Genomic DNA, 21040 nt, shown 5'->3' on the forward strand with positions numbered 1-21040 from the left:
GTAGCCTTAGGGAAAATTGCGGCCTGACGTCATTGAATACATCATCACAATAGACAAAATGTGGTATTACAAGGGCTTCAATTAATTTCTTTTTAAGCTTTATTGGAAATATATATTTATATTTATATAAAGAATGTACAGCTGAGTAAACGTTTTGACAGATATGTAAGATATGTGCAGACCAAGTCATGCGTTCGTCCATGATAACACCGAGATTCTTCACTTGTGATACAAAAGGAATTGGGACATCCTGACAACGGACGTTTAGTTATACTTGTTATTTGACTTTGATGGCCAAGAAGGTTTACTTGCAACTTTTTAGGGTTCAATTTCAGGCCGTGCGCAGCAGACCAATCACTAACAGACTGTAAGTCAATATTTAGTAAATCGATATTTTCCTGGAGGTCTCGTGCTGTAGAGTCGGTGTAGAGTTGAAGATCGTCAGCGTACATATGGTATTTGCAGTGTCTTAAATTGTATGATATGTCATTCACAAAGAGTGCGAAAAGAAGAGGACCAAGTACAGAGCCTTGAGGGACTCCTCTCTTCACGTGGCTCCACGAGGAAACGATTCCATTATTACCTTTCACACATTGTTGACGTCCGTGAAGATAAGAATGCATGCAAGCAATCGTACTCTGAGAAATATGTAGAGCCTTCAGTTTTACAAGTAAAATGTCAATGTCTACGCTGTCGAAAGCTTTACTGTAATGTAGTAGTACCAGAACTGTGAATCGTCCTCTGTCTATTGTTTGTCTAACATCCCCAGTCACTTTAAGTAAGGCTGTAGTTGTATTATGTCCTTGTTGGAAACCGGACTGAAGAGGATTAAGGAGATTGTGCGTTCGAAGGTACTCAGACATTTGTGTATGGACTACATACTCTAAGATTTTTGATAAAGCTGATAAAATACAGATTGGACGATAGTCTCCCTCGTTCGAAGGCGTTTGACTTTTCGGAAGAGGTAGCACAATAGCCTTCTTCCAGAGAGTTGGATATGTGGAGTATAGAAGAGAGAAATTGATTATATGAGTTAAGGTTGGTAATATACAATCAACCATGTCAGTCCCTATGTCATCAATTCCTTTTGCTTATTCTGAGGACTGCTTTTCTGACTCGGAGGGGCGTCACGTGACTGAAATAGAATTTCTCTCTGTCAGGAGTAGGGTGTGTACCATAATAATTCATAAGTCTCTGTTTGTCGTCATTTCGTACTGCGGAGCAGTTAGCAGTAAAGTACTCGTTAAGAGTCTCGAGAGGTACTGTAATTTCTTCTCTGGTCTTGTTCTTCGTAAGTCCAAGCTTATTAATAGATTTCCGAAATGTCGTCGCTGTTCTACCGGCGGGCGTAATAAAACTGTAAGCGTGTCGCAATTTAGCATTTCTTATTTGTTGTGTTGTCTTATTTCGTAACTTCCTATATTCGCCAAAGTTTTGTACGGTAGGGTCATTTTTGTACTCTCTGTGAGCGCAGTCTCTTTGTTTCATAAGTTGTCTAATTTTGTCATTTAACCACGGGGAGGGTCCTTTCGATATTCTCGCTCGCCGCTTTGGGGCATGCTTGTCGAATAGTTCCGTTACTTTGCTATTAAAGAAGTCAACTTTTTTCATCTAGATTGTTATAGTTCGTTATGTCATGCCAGGGTATTTTTCCCGCGTCCTCTGACGTCACTTGTCGATTTCAACAGCCACCGTATGTCGCCTCAGACCAGCTACCCTCTCCCGTCCTTCCGCTGCCCCTACTCCCCTCACCCTCTAGCACAAACCTTGACCAAAGTACCGCGAGTATCCTCAAGAATTTCGCCTCGCAACATCCCAGAGCCCTACACGTCTGTCATATATTTTTCAATGGTCGATAGGTGATGAATTTCTGGGAGGGTTTCGGTGGCCGGAGGTTATACGAGATGTATATTGCGTCATGTGCGGATATACCAGGTACGGAGGTTTGACCAACATTGAAAACTCTGTCTGAGTTGCTGGTAACTATAAGATCTAATAGTGTGTGCGAAAGAGATGTATGGTGAGTCGGAGAGAGAGGTAAGATTTCCATATTATAGGCTTGAAACAATGTTTTGAGTCGTGTGGATTCGGAAGAAGTTGCGTCAGTTAAGTCCGTATTTAAATTTCCCATAATTATTGTGTGAGGGTAGTCCGGCAGTAATTTAGTCAAGTCAGCTTCAAAATCCTCTAAGTGACCTGTATTCGGAGGTTTGTAAACTACGGTACTCCTACAAGCGCTTTAATCCCGTTCGTTGTTATTTCTACGAGCATGTATTCCGGTTTTCTCTCATATCTGCCTGGTGAATCACCGACCAACTTAGGTTTGAGGCTAGTTAGGAAATAGCCACATACCCCTCCACCCCGCTTGTGAGTGCGGTATTTCTCAGAAGCGAGTAGCCTTCAAGATGACACAAAGAAGACTGGCTATTGTCTGTTAACCATGACTCAGACACTAGCAGGACATGGAAAACAGGTGGAGTGAATATTTCAACAATCTCGTCCATTCTGTTGGCTGCTAATATACTTTGCGCGTTTATATGACAGACGTGTAGGGCTCTGGAATGTTGCGAGACGAAATTCTTGAGGATACTAGCGGTACTTTGGTGAAGGTTTGCGCTAGGGGGTGAGGGGACTAGGGACAGCGGAAGGACGGGAGGGGAGAGGGTAGCTGGTCTGAAGCGACATACGGTGGCTGTTAAAATCGACAAGTGACGTCAGAGGAATTTGTTTTGTTACTTGTAAATCTTGCCAACTTGGAACGATGAAAATTAACAAAATGTAGAGATAAACACAAAGAGCTAGGAGGAATTTAACGTTAATTGAAGTAGTGTAGTGCAGAAATATAATCAACTGTGCCTAGAATTACCTATTATTTTAAAGCGCGACTAAATTAAGGGTGTTGTATCTAAATTAATAAAATAAAAATTAAAAGTATTTAAAATTGAAAGTTATTAAATTAATCATAAGGAAATAAGAAAGTAAATGCAATTATTTAGTAAAATATATAGATAAATAGTTGCAAAAAAAATTTAACTAAGCTAAACGAAAATAAACGATCATTCACTAAACTATTCTAAAATATAACGATCTTGAGAGAAATAAATATGGACTAATCTAGGAATATAAACACTCAGTTCGGTGCACTCAGTTCAGTGAATTGTTACATTTAACTGCTGTCACTGTCCTTAGGAATGTCACTCAGCCGGTTAATTCTAATTTTACTGCCATCTGGTTTCTTAATAATGATGTCTCCACTCGAGGTCCAACAATTGCTCTGATTAAAGCGGAGAATAGCTGCCTTAAGAATTGACAACCTGGTGGAGGTTAGATCCTCGCGAATAGTTACTGGGGTACCTTTCAATTTTCGCTTACTGCGAAACACTTCCTGCCTTGTTCGATATGATGTGAATTTGACAATGATTGGCCGAGGTTTCCCTGGAGATTTAGGTCCGACTCGGTGACTCCTATCAATGTCTCGCAAATTCACATTCACACCTATCTCCCTAAAAACATTTATCGCAAGTTCGTCCGTATTTTCACTTACACTTTCCTGTACCCCAAAAATTCTAACATTAGCTCTTCTACTGTATTGTTCCAGTGAGTCACATCTTGCAGCAAAGTCTTCCCTCATCTCACGGATTTCTTTATCCCTTCTTTCGAGTTTTGCGTTCAATTCTGCCACAATTTCAGAATTGAACTGGAGAGATTTTTCTAATTCCTTTATGACGAGTTCCGTCACACGCTCCGATATGGCGGCTACTATTTTTTCAAGGAACTTACCAGAGCTGATGGTTTTGTTTAGTATCCTGGTGACTGCCTCTTCAACAGGGTTGGCACGGCTGCGGTTGGCACTACTGCTCTGGTCACTGGTGTTGCGCTTGCTACGGCACATATTGCCTGAGAAATCACTACTTAATATTGGTGAACTGATTGTTACAATGACTGATACTCCCTGGTTTGATTCAACAATGTATCACACACTCGAGTACCACTTATGATATAGCTCCCTTTAGAATAACACCTAATTCACTGAAACTGAGGAACCGGTCTTACGCACGTCCGTCACCCATGAGAGATAGTCTAAGGTATTTGGAAGAGATTGAATGAGCTTGCCTTATGGAGATAACATGGAGCACTGACGGATATATTATATGCCAGGGAGCGGAGAAACAGATATGATTTTTTCAAGTCAAGAAACTCTTCGCCACTGCATTTGAATAATAAAGATTATATTCTGTTGAGATAGGGTCATTGAAGACTAATTACGATCTTATTTCATACAATTCCAATTGATTTGGTAGAACCAGAGCATAAGGTTACTTGAATATTTAATGTCATCTGAATATCACTTTAGTTGGTAGTCAGGGAATTTCAGGTAGGCCGATACTGTCATTGAATATCTTGAGGCACATCGCTTCGATTCTTGACCAGGTCAATGGACTTGGGGTTTTCACTGATGGTTGTCGTCCTGGAATTATTTTGTTGATATGTGTGAGTTATATTTATTATATGTGTACTTGACAACGCAAATTATGCTTTGTGGTTGTTGTGATTTATTTGACTGCGGATTCAGTTCCATATGGCTGTCATGTTTTTAGACAGGGGTTTCATTTCCACTGCAGTAGAGCCAGTGTAGTTGTAAGTTTTTAGGGGATTTGGGTTTGTTTATATTCCGTAGGGCCCTTTTGCTACATATTTCTTTAGTGTGATTTACTAACGGATAATTTCCATGTTGGTGGAATTTAGTAATGAGACAGCTGTTTGTATTTGTTTGTGAGATTGATTTTTAAAATTGGATTTACTCATGTCAGTATTTAGATTGGATGTATTTATTCGGTCTGTGTCCGGTTCATTATAGTTTTGTAGGGATGATTCAGCAGAAAATGATGATTTAATAATTTGATAATTTAATAATTTGATGATTTTATAAATTTAATACACTTAATGGTTTAATTGATTTGATTTAATAAAATGAAATTGAATATTTAATTGATGTAATTAAAATAAACTTGAAAAGGTAACACAAGTTAACTTTAATTTTGGAGTAATAATCTTCAGTAATTCAATAATGAAACCCAAAAAGAGGTAATTAAAAGGAAATGTTATGTGATGAATTACGTCAGTTAAATTCCTCTTATAACCAAGCCATAAAGATGGATCCATAAGACAATGTAAATGAAGTTTCAACCACTCGATATGTATATTCCTTAGGAATTTGAGATTGAGAAAGAGTGTTGTTCTATGTCAGAGATTTAATGAGTGGAATTTAATTCAATTTTAAATAAACCGACTTAACAAATTTAACAAATGAATCATTTGTGCTTATTGGGAACTGCTACTTGGAAGATATAACCAACTTTTATAATATTTGTTGAATAATTAATGGGTTTCAGTTGACCTTGTGATTTTTTATTAATGAATTTTCATTCTTTTGATTGCTGTTTATTCACTTTTCGTTGCCGTTCTGCCAAAGTTTCAAATAAATTTGTTTGCGAAAGGTCCTCATTCATAATACTGCATTTTTATTGTTTGTTTCTCTTTTAAGCTTCCTGCTTCTTTCTTTTGTTTTGGCCAACTGTGGACCATGTTAATTCGATTTCAGTTGCTTCTGGGCTTTGATCTGCGTCCATTAATCCTTCATTCTTTCACTCTGCAATCTTCTTCTCTCTTCCATCCATGGTGTTTGTGTCCGCAAACTAACTTTCTCTTGGAAACTCTTTGTGTTCTTAATTTTCGACTTGTAAGTTTCCCTGTTGCTTATTTCCGATCCTTGTATTCCCATTTCTGTCAGTTCCTTCTTCACTTTCTGATGCCAGCGTACCACAGTTTTCCTGGTCTCAAAAAACCTTACTATCTGGTTGATCAGCCTTCCCGGGTCCATTCTGTAGATGTGTCCAAAGAACTCTTCCGGATGGTGTCCGAGATCTTTTCTATTTTGCAGTACAGTTCTTGGTTTGCTTTCTTTCTGTATGATCCATCCTCTGTTCTTTGGGCTCCCAGTATCTTCCTTAAATTTTTTTCCTCCACCAGTTCTAACTTCTAGACCAATCCTACCTTTATCAGGTTCACACATATTCAGCTGTATATGAGGCTTCTGGACGGATCACAGTCTGGTAATGTCTGAGTTTGCATTGACTGAGATCTTCTTGTTACAGGTTTTCATACTTAGCTTCTATGCCAAGTTCATTTTGTTGATTCTCGATATCAGTGCCTCTTTCTCTGACAGGTTGTTATCTATCTACTCTGCCAGATATTTAAACTTCTCTACTTTCCGAATCCTCCCTCCCACCACTGTCATCCCTCTGGGTGCTGTTTCGATGTTGGTCATGTACTGTGTCTTCTTGAAAGAGATCTGTAAGCCTGCCTTACTTGCTTGTTCCTCGAGCTGGACAATCTGGTTCCGTGTCTCCTCTATTGACTCTGACAGAATCGCAATGTCATCCGTAAAGGCTACACAGTCGACCACAGTCCCTCTATTCTTAAATCCCGTTCGTGTACCAGCTATTCCATGTATTTTCTTGTGCCACTCTCTAATGACCTTGTCAAGAACACAGTTGAATAGAAGGAGAGAAAGCCCATCTCCCTGTCTGACCCCGGTTTTAATCCTAAGGGATTCTGATATTATCCCCCTGAACGTGACCTTGGATGTTGTGTCAGTCACAATCTGTTTAATGAGTTCTCTGAACTTCCTATCTAGACCCATTTCTTCTAGGATATGGATCAGTGTTTTTCTATCTACCGAATCGTGGGCCTTCTAGAAGTCCACAAATGTGAGCACGAAATTCTTGTTCCTCTGTTTCTGGTATACTGTGATCAACTTCCGGATCTGCTGTTCTGCGCATGATCTGCCCTTTCTAAAACCTCGTTGATACTCACCAATTTGTGGTTCTAGATTTTTTCTACTATATCTAGCAGTGCCTTTGAAAAGATCTTATATGTTTCTGGTAGTAGCGATTTCCCCTGTAATTGCTGACGTCTGCCTTATTTCCTTTCTTGTGAAGAGGGTGTATTAACGCTGATGTCTGTCCATCCCAGCTTCTCTTCTTCCCAGATATTGAGTAGGATTCTTGTCAGTTCAACGATCGCTCTGTTGTCAGCATATTTCCAAAGTTCTGCAATAATCCCAACTTCTCCAGGTGCTTTGTTGTTCTTTAAGGTCTTGATGATTCTCGCGACTTCGTCCACAGTCGTAGGGTTCGAGTCTGGGTTTGCTTCCTTGTGACTGTACTCGAATTTCTGAGACGCTGGCTCACAATTGAGGAGTTTTGCAAAGTAGTCTGCCAGAATCTGGCAATTCTCCACATCACTGTAAGCTACTTTCCCTTCTTGGTTTCTGGAGTTGAGGCTAGGTGGATCATATCTTCTCAAGATGTTATTGAATGTTTTATAAAAGTCCCGAGTGTTATTTTTTTTGAAAATCCTGTTCGATCTGAATCAAGCGTTCCTTTTAATTCTTTCTCTTCAGATTCCTGATGGTCTTGAATGTTCTTTTCCTTGTTTCCTGGAACTTCTTCTGGTTCTCTGGTGTTTTCTGTGAACACCAGTTCTCCCACGCATTTTGGCGTTCTTGGATTGCATCATCACTTTCAGATGTCCACCATGCATGTTTCCTCCTTTTTTTCTAGAGGAACTGTGACTCTTGCAGAATCAATCATAGCCTCTTTTAACTGTTCCCATCCCTGGCACTGTCTTTTGTTTAATTCTGATGCAAAATCTTTGTGCATTTGGAGATTTTTCTGTCAACCTTCTTGTTCGAGTTGTGTTCCTGTTTTTCTGGGATCTTGGGATGATCTTGACATTGATCTTGGAGAGGAAGTGATCTGAATGTAAATATGCACCCCTCAGGACTTTGTCTCCTTTTCCGAATGTTTTGAGATCGCTACGTGATCAATCTGGAACTCTCCTAGGCTGGGGTTGGGAGATATCCATGTTTTCTTGGGAGGTGTCTGAATGCTGTAGATTTCATGACCAGCTTATTAATTTAGGATAAGTTTTATTTTATTTTGAAATATCACCGGAGATCACCCGTATATGACCCTGGGATTAATGCCGGTGCACAAATTGTAGACTGGAAGGGTAGAGTATAAATGTAATGTATGTATGTATGTATGTATGTATGTATGTATGTATGTATGTATGTATGTATGCATGTATGTATGTTGTATCTGTAAAGCCATATGCTAAGTAAATAAATAAATTGCTTATTGAAATAAATAATATTATTTTTATGGTCTTAAAATGGGGACATATATGTTGATGTATAAAATATAGGGGTTAGTACCACACTTTTTTCAAAAGTTTTCATTACACTTTCAAGTTATATAGCCGTATATACTGTGTATATATTGTGTTTCCTTGCATTTCCCAAGTTCCTCCCTTGGGACTTGAATACATGATTATTCGGTTGTCTCATGAGGTAGAATGCACTGTTTTTCATGAGAATGATTCAGCCACCCTTTATTGTTGTGAATGGATGGTCTAAGTTATATTGTAAGCATGTTTTCATGTTATTCACAGTCTTCGAGGTAAATTGTGTCTCTTGTTTGTAAAAGTGTCAATGATTTCATTCAATTCAATCCAAGTGTTGCTCATGGAATTCCAGTCTGCGAATTACATGAATTCCATTACACAAAGATGTAGGAAACAGCCTCTAACTTCGAGTTCCATCTCATGATCACTGGGATTGGAAACAATTTAGGGGTCTCAGACGGATACAGAGAGTCTCCATGGCTCAGGCGGCAGCACGCCGGTCTCTCACCACTGGATTCCATGGCCCAAATCCCGGTCAACTCCATGTGAGATTTGTGCTGGAACAAAGCGGAGGTGGAACACGATTTTCTCCGGGTACTCCAGTTTTCCCTGTCATATTTCATTCCAACAACACTCTCCAATATCATTTCATTTCCTCTGTCGTTCATCAATCATTGCCCCGGAGGAGTGCGACAGGTTTCGGCAGACGGTACAGTTCCTATCCTCGCCGCTAGTGGGGGCTTCATTCATTCCATTTCTGACCCAGTCGAATGACTGGAAACAGGCTGTGGATTTTCATCTTCAGATGGATACCGATTTTCATGACCTCTTGTATTGGCTTTAATGTTAGCCTATGATGCATTAAGTTTAGTCAATTCCTTCATGAACATTAAACCACCAAATGCTGCCAATGTTTTCGACAATGAATATTCTTAGCCAGTTCCCCGAGGAACACAGCCAGTAGAGTGAAGCACTTTGACATTTATCTTTCAGAGTCGCTCACCAAATCCAGGCAATTGCCATACTTGATTTGGTACTTCTGTATTGAAATATTGATGTTACTCTGGTACATGATTTTGCATCGATTATTTCAAGAGTACATAGGCAACATTCAACTCTTTCTTAAGTTTGCCTTGAGAGCATGTATCAATGGACAACTATTTCCACGCACCAATACTTCTGGCTCAATCCCTTGTGATAAGTATTTTGAGTAGAACCTGATTACTCTCCTGTCTCCTAAGGAAAGGAGACATTTATCTCTTTCTCACTTTGCACAAGCCTGGTACACATATCTTCTCTTGGCATACAGTTTCAGTTCTTGAATAAGACACACCTTCTTCTTCCTGTTCGTTGCTTAATCATTGATCTTTGCTTTTACGACAAGGATGAAAATCACTAAATGCAGCTCTATCTTGCTTAATCACTTACATGAAGAGAGTTAAAGAGATAAAAGTCTGTAAAAAGGAGAGATCACAGAAGATCCCAGTTTATGAAACTGCTGCTTGTGTTTCAACATCAGTGGAGCCATCACGTGATTCTTCTCTCCTCATCTGTTGGGCCTAGTTTTTCTTACCCTGGTTAGCCGAAGGTCAAGGGCTCCTTTGGTTGTCTATATTTCATCCTGTTCCCTTTCTCAAAGTATGTTTCCCGCACATGCTAAAGCTTTTCCTCGAATATCCCCTTCACTTGTAATGTGCAGATTCTGGATGAGACCTTTCTCTGAAACTCCTGCTTATTCTCCATGGCATTTAGACAATACCCAGCGTTTTGAAGCTTAAATCAGTAAAGGCAGCACCACTGCCATGTAGAGGTTTCCTTTACACTTTGGTGGCATCCGCTTATCGCAGAAATGAAGCAAAGTTTGTTTCCACTCCAGCCAGCCTACAGCAGCACCAGTCTATTTAAAACAGCCACATTTTCACAGTGGTTGTGAGTCCTACAAAATATCTGCCGTTGTAGCAAGGGGATCTTCGACAGATGATCAGCCTTTAAACAGCTCATTTTCTTTCCACTCTCTACTAGCACTTGTCACCATTTTTTTAGTAACTTCTGTTGCTGATCGATGCCATATAATATCATTACCAAATAGCAATATTTGAAGAAGGTCAACCGATTATTACCGATATCAGGAAATTCAGACAATCATGAATACGAGCAGGCTAAGAGCACTACACTGGTGGACTGACTTTGACATTTTTTGATAAACCTGCAGTGGATCTCACACCACCAAATTACCACCAACCAAAATATTGGCCAAACTGAAAACAGCGCTGTTGAGGATGGAGGAGAAGGAAGACCTTGAGAAGTTGCTGAATAGGTTCCCTGAGGTCATTACTGATAGAATCAGATTTACAACAATGGAAAAACATAGAATAATTTGTAAGGATAATGCCCCCGTTAAACAAAGGCCTTAACCACTTAACCCAGATAAACGAAAATTTGTAGTAGAAAACGTCAAGGAAATGAAGAACCAAGAATTGATTGAATCTTCAGTATCAGGATGGGCTTCTCCAATAGTAATAACTAAGAACAAAAATGGTGTTTACTGACTTTGTGTGGACCTACATAAGTTAAATAACAAGACTACATCAGATGCCTACTCCATGCTGGATCTCCGACATCTGATAAAACAAAGTGAGGCAAAAGTCTTCAGTACCCTTGATTTGAACTCTGGTTACTGGCAAGTGGAAGTCGACGAAGATTCTCAACCGATGACTGCTTTTTCTACCCCAAGAGAATTCTATCAATTCAGAGTCATGCCCTATGGTTTTAAGAATGCTTCAGCCAAGTTTATGAACCTGATGGACAAAGTCTTGTCCGGATACACAGGCGAATTTTGCCAGGTCTAACTGGACGATATCCTCGCGTACAGCAAGACGTTCTCGGACCATTTGGAACACCTAGCCAGAGCCCTAGAGAGGTTGAGGATTCACGGACTTACCTGCCAAGTCAAGAAGTGTCAGTTTGCATTGACAGACAGGGGCTTAGAGAGAAAAACAGAGAAGAATAGGGCCATTAAGGATCAGGAAAGGCCTAGTACGAAACACCAGGTACATCAATTTTCAGGTCTCTCTGGGTGGTACAGTAGCTTTGTACCACACTTTGAAACGAAAGCTGCTCCGCTAACCGACGTGCTCAATAAAACATGGCGTTTAAATTGACCCAAAGGGAAGGAACAGCCTTCCAGGAAATAGAAAGTTCTATTTGTTACACTTCAAGTCTAGCTTAACAGGGTACAAGCCGGGAGGCCTGCTTGCAGACGGATGTGAGTGACATTGGTCTTGAGGCTGTACCATTTGATGAGGGAGAAGGAGGAGGCAAGGATATAATTGAGTATGCCGGTAGGAAACTTTCTGCTCCCGAGAGAAACTATTGTACAGCCGAAAAGGAGGCATTCGCGGTTGTATGGGTTGTCGGGAAGTTAAGAGGATAACTGGAAGGAACGAAAGAACGAAGGAAGGAAGGAAGGAAGGAAGGAAGGAATTTCAGACTCTTTACAGACAACTCTTCACTTCAGTGGTATGCCCGTTGCATTTTTTTAGACGTTTTCAAAAATGGCGCCGGAAGAAGGCATGGCCCACTCAAGCTAAAAAGAATACACAATGAAGACATGATATCGAGATATAATAGGAGGCCATGTCTAACTGGAAGCGAATGTTTACCGAAGGCGGTGCAGGACAGTGGAAGGTCAAGTAGATTTAAAAAAAATAGAATAGAAGAGATTATTATAAAAATACTCGTGAAAAATTGAACTCGCAGAGACAAAACGTGGATTGCGATCGCGCTGCAAAAAGGACGAAATTTGACTAGATTTCAGCGGAAATTCATTTAAAAAAACGAGATTGATTAAGAAGAAAACGAGATAATCGGCCCACAGAAACACTGTGAATAGATAAAATACGTCCAGATGAGCGGAGCTTAAATCAAATACGTTTATTGGGAACCCGAAGCGCAAGACCAACGATATTGCAGGGAAGTATTGTATGAACTGCAAAAGAAGAAAAGGATTGAGAAAAAGTTATTTTATTGGAGGAGAAGCTGAGAAGAAAAAGAAAATAATCCTGAAGAATAATTAAGATGAATCTAAAGATTCCCTCGGAACAAGGTAAAAAATGTATTATACGCAATTACAAAGAGTTAGCCAAATATAACGCAGAAGAAGGTTTAGGACAATAATTTCAGAGAAATATTATTCTGATAGGAATTTTAAAATGACTATGTACTCTTCGAAAATGTTTAACTTTGTTGGCAGCCTTACGAAGATGATAATGAACTGCTAAGCATTCAAGATGGACCGACCTGGAGAGAGGTATCATCCGGACAGATGACCTACCCGAGATGAGAGATGGATATTGCCTACCAAGACCAGTTCTGAATGGGAGGAGGAGTCCAACCCGACCTCAGATCCAGACCGCAAAACTAGCCATGTGACGGGCCGAAGGAGAACAACTGACATCGGAGTAACGAGAGACGAGCTAAGTCCTTACAATTAGTATCATAATTCTTAACTTATATTATCTTTTGGCATAAGCGGTGGAATTGAATATATGTTAGAAATGATAATATTTGTGTGTGCAAGTGATAATATGAAGTGAAGTGTGTGATATTTAAGATATTAATGCTATATTAAGGCAGTGTAGAATTTTATGTATATCTCGCGCATGGATCACCTGTTTGAGCAAATAATTCAGTGAAGTAGTCGAGAATACGATTAGGAATGACACAACACAACAGCTGATTGCTAAGAATTAACATAAGTTGAAGGATATCGATAAATCTTGCGCTGTATGTATCTAAGGATTACGTCACAGATGGACCGCGCGTCAGAAGAGAATGATGGAAATCAAGTACTCCTTGAAGAGCGATATTATTATTAGTAGCACTTGTAACATATGTAAGGTTATGCATCGTGATTTTATTGAAAGGAATAGAATATGGGAAACACGTATTGACGTATTTAAGAGAGCTATATATCAGTAATTGCAAGGTATGTGTTGACGGTTATGTGAAGTAAGAGTTAATATTGAGTAGTTGAGATAATAATAATTGATCGTCGGACAAGGTAATAAGAGTTATATGAAGTGATGTGAAGTATTATATTGCGTTTTGTGGTAATTACAAGGTATATGTAAGAGGTAGATAAACGTTATATGTGGAAGTTATGGATCTTATGAAACGATGCGAATAATTAAGAGGAAAACCAGATATAAGGTATGAATTGTGAATATTCATATTTAGCCGAGATTTAGAAGGTGATGTAATGTCAAGACAGCTGATATGATGGAGGTATGTGAGTTGTGTGACACATTCTCGAAACGTATGAAATGCGAGATAAATGACTTATTATACATATATAGTTAAGTAGACGCGAAGCATAGTATTGAGATATTCACACTGCAGATGAGAATTAAATAACTTGCACAGTAGGATTTTGATTAGAATACGACGTATAAATGCATATTGAGCCAGAGATATATGAATTAAGAATTATGTGGATAGAATAGGAAGATTAATTATTTTAAAACATTGAATAGTTGAATTAGAATTTTATTAAAGGTTACTAAATAGGAAGATGATAGATTAGGAGCCGGATTTAGCAGGCATTAGGGGTGTAAAGCCTTAGCACATCAATCGTTACTGATTAATTGTCCAAAATGAAATCCGTTTAATTGAGTTCAGATTTTATTGTTTAGTGGTGATATAATTTCGAGAAGAAACTTAGAATTTTCATAATGATGTAATGATTGCAGCTAGAGAACGTATACCAGTGATACACATAATGTCTCAAGAATAGTTATGGACTGTGATTCTGATTCTGATTCCGATTCCATTTCAGAAACAATTCAAGTTATGTAATGCGCTGACTTTAACTTACGATTTTTAATTTAATTTAATTTCACACAATGTGCATAATTAGAGGACATACTCTTAAGCATTTTCACAGAATTTTGTCAGAGATATTTCTCTGCGCTTACATGTCATTACGTGATATCTGTCACATGGGTTATCACAAAGTTTGCACACGCATAGTTCATCCGGTTGGTGGTAGATGTCTCTCGTGCAGATACCGTGGTGAAAACCATGAACGGCAAAACGCGTCATGAAGTGTCTCAATGCGTAATTGGCTTTTATCCATTCTCTGTTGACCATAGCATCTGTAGCGTAAAATTCAGGAAATATTTCTTCTCTTTTTCCTTGCAGTTCACGGAGTAGACTCTGCTATGCTTCTGTTGATGGCAGGCATAGGTCGTATCTTAAATCCTCAGTGTAGAAGGATTCCCTGGCGAGAACATATGCCAGACGTGAGGGTGTATACTTCGAAATACACAAGGCCTTCTTCAGGAATCTTGCTTTTAATTTTTCGATTTCCGTCAGATTCTTCTTTCTTAATTGGTCCCAAATTAAAGTCAAACCATATGTCACTATTGGAGTGATTTTTAACTTGAAAATTTTTAACGCGGTATTTAATGATAACTTCCGTAAATTCGGTAAACTGTTCATAGTTGATAAAGCGGCGATAACTCTCTCCCGAACATGTATACTGTATACATTTCCGTGAGTCTGTAATATGATTCCCAAATATTTGTCATGTGTTACGATCGATAGTGCATCTCTTTTATAAATTATAACATCGCTAGCTGCCGGTTTGCCTCCTTTCCTGAAAGTCATTGACACAGTTTTATTTTCATTTAATTGAAGTTCGTTCTCAGTTGCCCATACTGTAAGTTTGTTGAAAGCCTCCTGGATACTCAGTGGATACAAGCACCATGTCGTCCGCGTATGCGTACAATTTGACCTTTTCTGTTCTAATGCTCATACGATTTTTGAATAACTTATTCTATGTAGTGATAATTGTAGCTCATACCCAAAACAGTTCTCATTTCTTTAGGGCATTTCTCTAGTTAAATAAATGTGGTTCATTATTTCTTTTATAGAATTCTGTGAGTGTTAATTTTTAGTGATAGTTAATTCTTAATCTTAGTTTGTAAGTTGATTCACTGATAGACTGCGTAAATATGAGTGCGGACAGTGGCGAAGATTTAACATTAGCATTGGTTAATGACGATCGTTCAAATACTATTGTGTATGGCTGAACTTTTCTCTATCTGATCCCACGTAAAGCGAAACCGTATGAAAATTTTTAAGATTTTTCTCATTGAACGAAATACCCTGGGATTACATCGAGCTGTCGGGAGTTATTTGCGACCCGTTCGGACCCGAGTAGGGTGCAGTGGTTAAACCGAGTTTCTGGTACTAAGTCCAAACTGATGCGATGGGCCTTGATCGTGGCCGATTTTGACTTTGAAATTTGTCATGTTCCTGGCGTAGCCAATCAAGTTGCTGACAGTCTATCAAGAAATCCTGAGGACGGACAGAAATCAACCACGAATTTACCAGAGAGTGAGACAGAGTCTCAACCCAACCTCTGATTCTCGCTATTCAGCTATGCCTTCAGCTATAACACACGTAGCAAGAAGTCTACTGTTGCAAATACTTCTAACTCATAACGTTACAAGCTATCTTTTTCACCGTCAATTGATTCCACTATTATATGTCTTTTCAACTAGAATATCTACAAACTCACAATTTGCAACATTTGAGCATTACTTCAAATTTTGAGATGGTCCATAGAGATCCTATTTGAATCTGTTCTTCAACTTCTATTCTACAACTTCATATCCTCAACGTGTTCTACAACTTCACCATATGCCTCTGACTTTCGTTTTTTACCTTCAAGATCATGATTAACTTCAAATCTCTCGACTAACCTTTGACTTTTATTCTCTCTTCTTTACTTTGATTATATACGATTTTTCGCCATTGTCTAATTATAACCACCAGACTATCAACTTTATTTTTTTGCAATCTTACTACTTGTTGTATAACAATCTGTTGTTTTATCCATTGTACTTATTTTAGCAGCCTTCTAATGTTGACTTTATTAATACTTCCACTATTATATCTCATGACATTGTTTTTTAAACCATGATTGTTATTTTTAATGTTATTTTACTTCAAATCTCTTCAAGATTTTAAAATTCATTTCATTATTACATGTTATTTAGACGCTTATTTTAAATTTAAGGTTAAGACTATGGCTGATGATGCCTTCAGAGAAGGTGAAACATGTACCACTATTAGTTAACAAATTTATGTAAATCATCCAAGACTAGATTTTGTATTGATTAGGTGGTCTAATAAATAACTTACTGTTATTATTTCAATCAGTCAGGAATATTCAAGAAGGTAGCTATTTTTGTAAGGTAACTTTCTAGATGCCTGGCCAGGCACCTTTACAAAGAGGCAATCTTGACGGTGAAGTCAGTTACTGTTGAGTTATTGAAGTTGTGGTTTGGAAGTTATTGGAATAGAGTGGCTGACATGCCGAGTTAAGACCTTCTCCAAGTTGAATTGATCGGTAGTCATCTGTTTTCAACTGTGTTTCCAAGTGTAACCTCAGTGGTATTTGGTGTCACTTGTCAACTGTGTAAAGATGGCGGCATTGTTGATATTCTGCAAGTGAAGTGTTTTTGTTTTGTGATACTGTGATTAACTTATGTGTGTGTATTAATTTGTAAATATATGTGAAAATATAATGTTATCAACTGACGGCATCTCGTGTGCGTCTGTGTGGATACGTTACCATCCGCAGGCGAATCCCACTGAACGGAGAAACCAGGAGCTAAAGAAGATGTTTCGGATTCACTTGGTCGACAGAGAACAAACCTATATGAGTATCTTCTGGCCATCAGACAGCGCGTTAACGGCATCACAGGTTTCTCACCTGCAGAACATTTCCTTGGATGTCCAATGAAGAGAACTGGCGACTGGAACTTCATCCATGGACAAAGAGAGGGACTGGAGGATCCTGCTACAAGGCATGTGTGGAACCAGCGGCAGATACCACAGGTGCAACGCCAAGCAGTAGAGCATTCAAGGAGAGAAGCCGAGAACAACAATACACCGAAAGAAAGGTAGTTCTGACCTGGAGCACTAGTTCTTCGTCAAAACCATCCCCTCAGCAACAAGCTTCAGAAGTTCCACGCTGGGATGGCTCCAAAGTGGCTTGAACCTTTCGAGGTGGACAAAGAGTTGGGAACTTGCGTGTAGCTCCTGAAAACTACACCGCTGACGAAGGTTTATATGTCGGAATTGAAGCCGTTACCTCGACCCCTACAAGAAGACAGAGACCGAGGAGTTGACACTCTCGATGGGACCAAAGAAATATCTGGACTCCATGGAGGACGAACACACACTGACATTTACCTTGGAGGATAAGGGAGATGAAGATATAGATATAAGGACACCTGGATATAATTTAAGACTTAGAGTAAAGAATGTACAGGATAATTATTGAAGGTTTTAGGGGGGATAATTGTCGTAGGTACGACATTCTAACTGTTGTAAAACCTTCAGTTATTATGTTTAATACTTGTTAATTATATTTTATTAATATCTAAATATATTTTATTAAATGTTAATATGTTATACATTTGTATAACCTGAAATACGTATCGTGTATAGTCTAACCTCAAAATTTGTATAGTCAAAAGCTGTAGAAAACTCTATAATGTTCATATATTAGGTGTATTCTGCTATAATTTTGTACATATGGAGGTTACTGTAAGGTTTATTATCCAGACACCTGTAGAGACATTAATAATGTTGGAGAGATCTCCTTGTGTATTGGTAAGCAGTAACCCAAAGTTCGAGCTGGATGCATTACTGGAGTACGCCATTCGACTAGCTGGTCGATCGATGTTTCGAGTGTGTTCCATATAGAGCACTGTAAGAACCTTTCCAGAAATCGATAATTCTAAATTGTTGATCGAACAGTATACATATCGATCTGTCAGTCAGTGAGTCAGTCAGTTCAAAAGAGTGTATGTTATAGTGAGCGAGTCAGTGTTGTTGATATCTGTACTTGTCAGAACCGACTTCGGGGTACTCCGCTATTAAGTGTTCTAGTGTCACTTGCTATTGTATGTAATTGTGTGTTGTGACTTATAGTGACACAAGAAAGTGAACATGTTCTCGTGTGATATTTATTTACGTCAAATAAATTTGCATTTGAGAGCGGAAAGTTCCCATTATGTCTTGCTTTCGCAATGACCATTAACAAAGCACAGATTCAAAGCTTTGTCAAAATAGGAATTTATTTATCTCGGTGCGTTTTCAGCCATGGTCAGTTATATGTGGGATTTAGTAAAGGTAAAGGTGCAAAATTAAAATTATAACTACACCATATCATGGTCAGTTCCACAAGAATCATAGTTGACAATGAAATACCAAAAATCATCCTCGAATAGGACAAACACAATCATTTACTGTGAACTGTAGCCTACTTTATTAAAGTTATTAAAACATGACTGTTACAAGAAAGCACAAGAAGGTTATGATGGTGCAATTTCCAAGGTACAAAAATTACATATACAGTATATAGTCAGAATGGAAATTTAAGTTTAAAGGGAACAAAAGTTCTTGTGGTGTTCAGTATTTTTTCCGTTATATTTTTTATGCTTCGTTTATCATCAGTTTCATTTATAGTTTTTGTTCGCAGCTGTTGCTGCGACAAGCCACTACTTTAGCTGTTACTTACCTCCAAAGTTATAACCTGGATTTGTACCGTTCTGAAAGAGAAAAATTAACATTTAATTATACACAGTATGAGCTGACTGGAGAAATACATGATGATGATTTTGATGATGAGCATTTGTGGGGTCATTGGAGTTACTTGGTTTATTCTGCATTTTATCCGAGGCTTAAGGCCAGACACCATATGACACGCCATACACTATATTCCCTGCCAGTCAGATAAGGCAACTCTCAACTGAGAGCATAGTTTGGAGATCGTCAATTCTTGTTCCATAATCTAGTAACTTCATTTTCCGTATTTGATAACTCCAATGATCACGGGAGGACTTTCCACCTGATCAATAATATTTATTATAAGGTACTTGGAATATTTTTACATTGCAGTACCGGTTTCGACCATCTGTGTGGATAATCCTCAGCTGCTGAGGAACCTTGATCTTATTAAAAATAACATACAAATTTTTAAAAAAACTTATTCTAATTTCAAATTACTAATTCTAAATTACACTGATGCGTTGTTGTGTTAAAAATGTGCTTGTTAACACATTATGATATTACATCCAAGCAGGCAAATCGCACAGCTTATGGTTATCAGAACCTAAGGATTAAGAGTACAAATATATTCAAAAATATTACTTTTCTAAGAGAATGCGTATCGAATGATCTAACACCAAATTTTTCTCAAAATACATAATAATAGACACAGGAACACCACTCAAACACACAACACACAGATAAAAACCAGCACAAAATCGTTAAGAGACGAGATATAATTCCTCCATAGGAAGAAACAATTTCTCAAAACAAAACTCTATGAAATACATCCATGATTTGCCCAAAAACTATTGGGATAATTTTCAACAACTTACTCAAGATAGACTAATAAATATAGCAATCTGTAAACGGAATACATTAAACGAAAGTTAAATGCACTAAGACGTTCACAAACCCAATATAAACAAGAAGAAGTCCCCAACAGAAATGCCCCCATTAAACCAAATGAAGACAGTAAGCACATATTCCACCCACTCAGGAAAAACTTAACAGACATAAACTTTAACGAAACAGAAACCAATATATTGAGCAAGGGGTCAAAATACAATTGAAAAAACACTTCAATTTTCCAAAACATCACAACCATTATTGCAGAAACCAGAAATGCTCTAAACAAAATTCCATCTGACCTATGTAATGAAATCAGATACGAAGTCAAAAATAGATTGCCACAATACATTAACAAACTCAACAATAACAAAAACAACAACAAAATGCCATCGACGGTATACAACTTAAGAAACTTAAAGACAAAATTAAGAACAACAACTTATTAATAACAAAGGCAGATAAAGGTAACACTACTCTCATTATTGATAAAAATGAGTACATAACTAAAATCAAACAATGCTTCCTTGATGACACACTTCAAATAAAACAAAAAGATCCTCCACCAAAATCCAGAAAAATCTAAAAATATTACTTTAAAACACCCATTTTCTTCTAAACGAACAAGAAATCTCAAAATTAACCATAAAGAATCCCAGATTATCGACAGGTAAGTCATATCCCAAAATTCACAATGAAAATTTTCCTGTGAGGCCCATCATAAAGTTTAGATCAAGTCCAACATGCAAAATATCACACTTCATTCAAAAATTGCTTAAGAAGCACCATGTATTTTTAGCTAAAAAGGCAATTTGAACTCAATTGAATTTTGCAAAACCACAAAGGACTTGAAAATTGAACATTACCACGGTTTAGTATAATACAATATTATTAATATGTACTCCTATATACCCATACGAAAAACAATAAAACTAATAGTGGATTAAGCTTCTCAAAAATAGACGAATTAGCAAATCTGCTCGAATTTGCTCTCATTAACTATTTCAGACTTCATGATACTGTGACGTATCCACTCTTGCCCAAAGATGAGTGACAAAATTTGACGTGGCAGGTCACCTTAATTTTAATGTAAATGTAAATAATATCTCATTGTTTTCCCATAAACAATATCCCACTGGAGCTAGCCTTCAAGCTTATGGCTTGAAAACGGTAGTTGATAATTAATAATGATAATAATACTAAATACTCCCAGGGATGTGGTGACGTAACACTAACCATTAAGTACACGTATAAGACAACTATTTATTATGATGAAAAACATGATGTAACGGCGTATTAATGAAATCTGAAC

This window comes from Anabrus simplex, chromosome 1 (assembly GCF_040414725.1).
Source record: "Anabrus simplex isolate iqAnaSimp1 chromosome 1, ASM4041472v1, whole genome shotgun sequence".
NCBI lineage: Eukaryota > Metazoa > Arthropoda > Insecta > Orthoptera > Tettigoniidae > Anabrus > Anabrus simplex.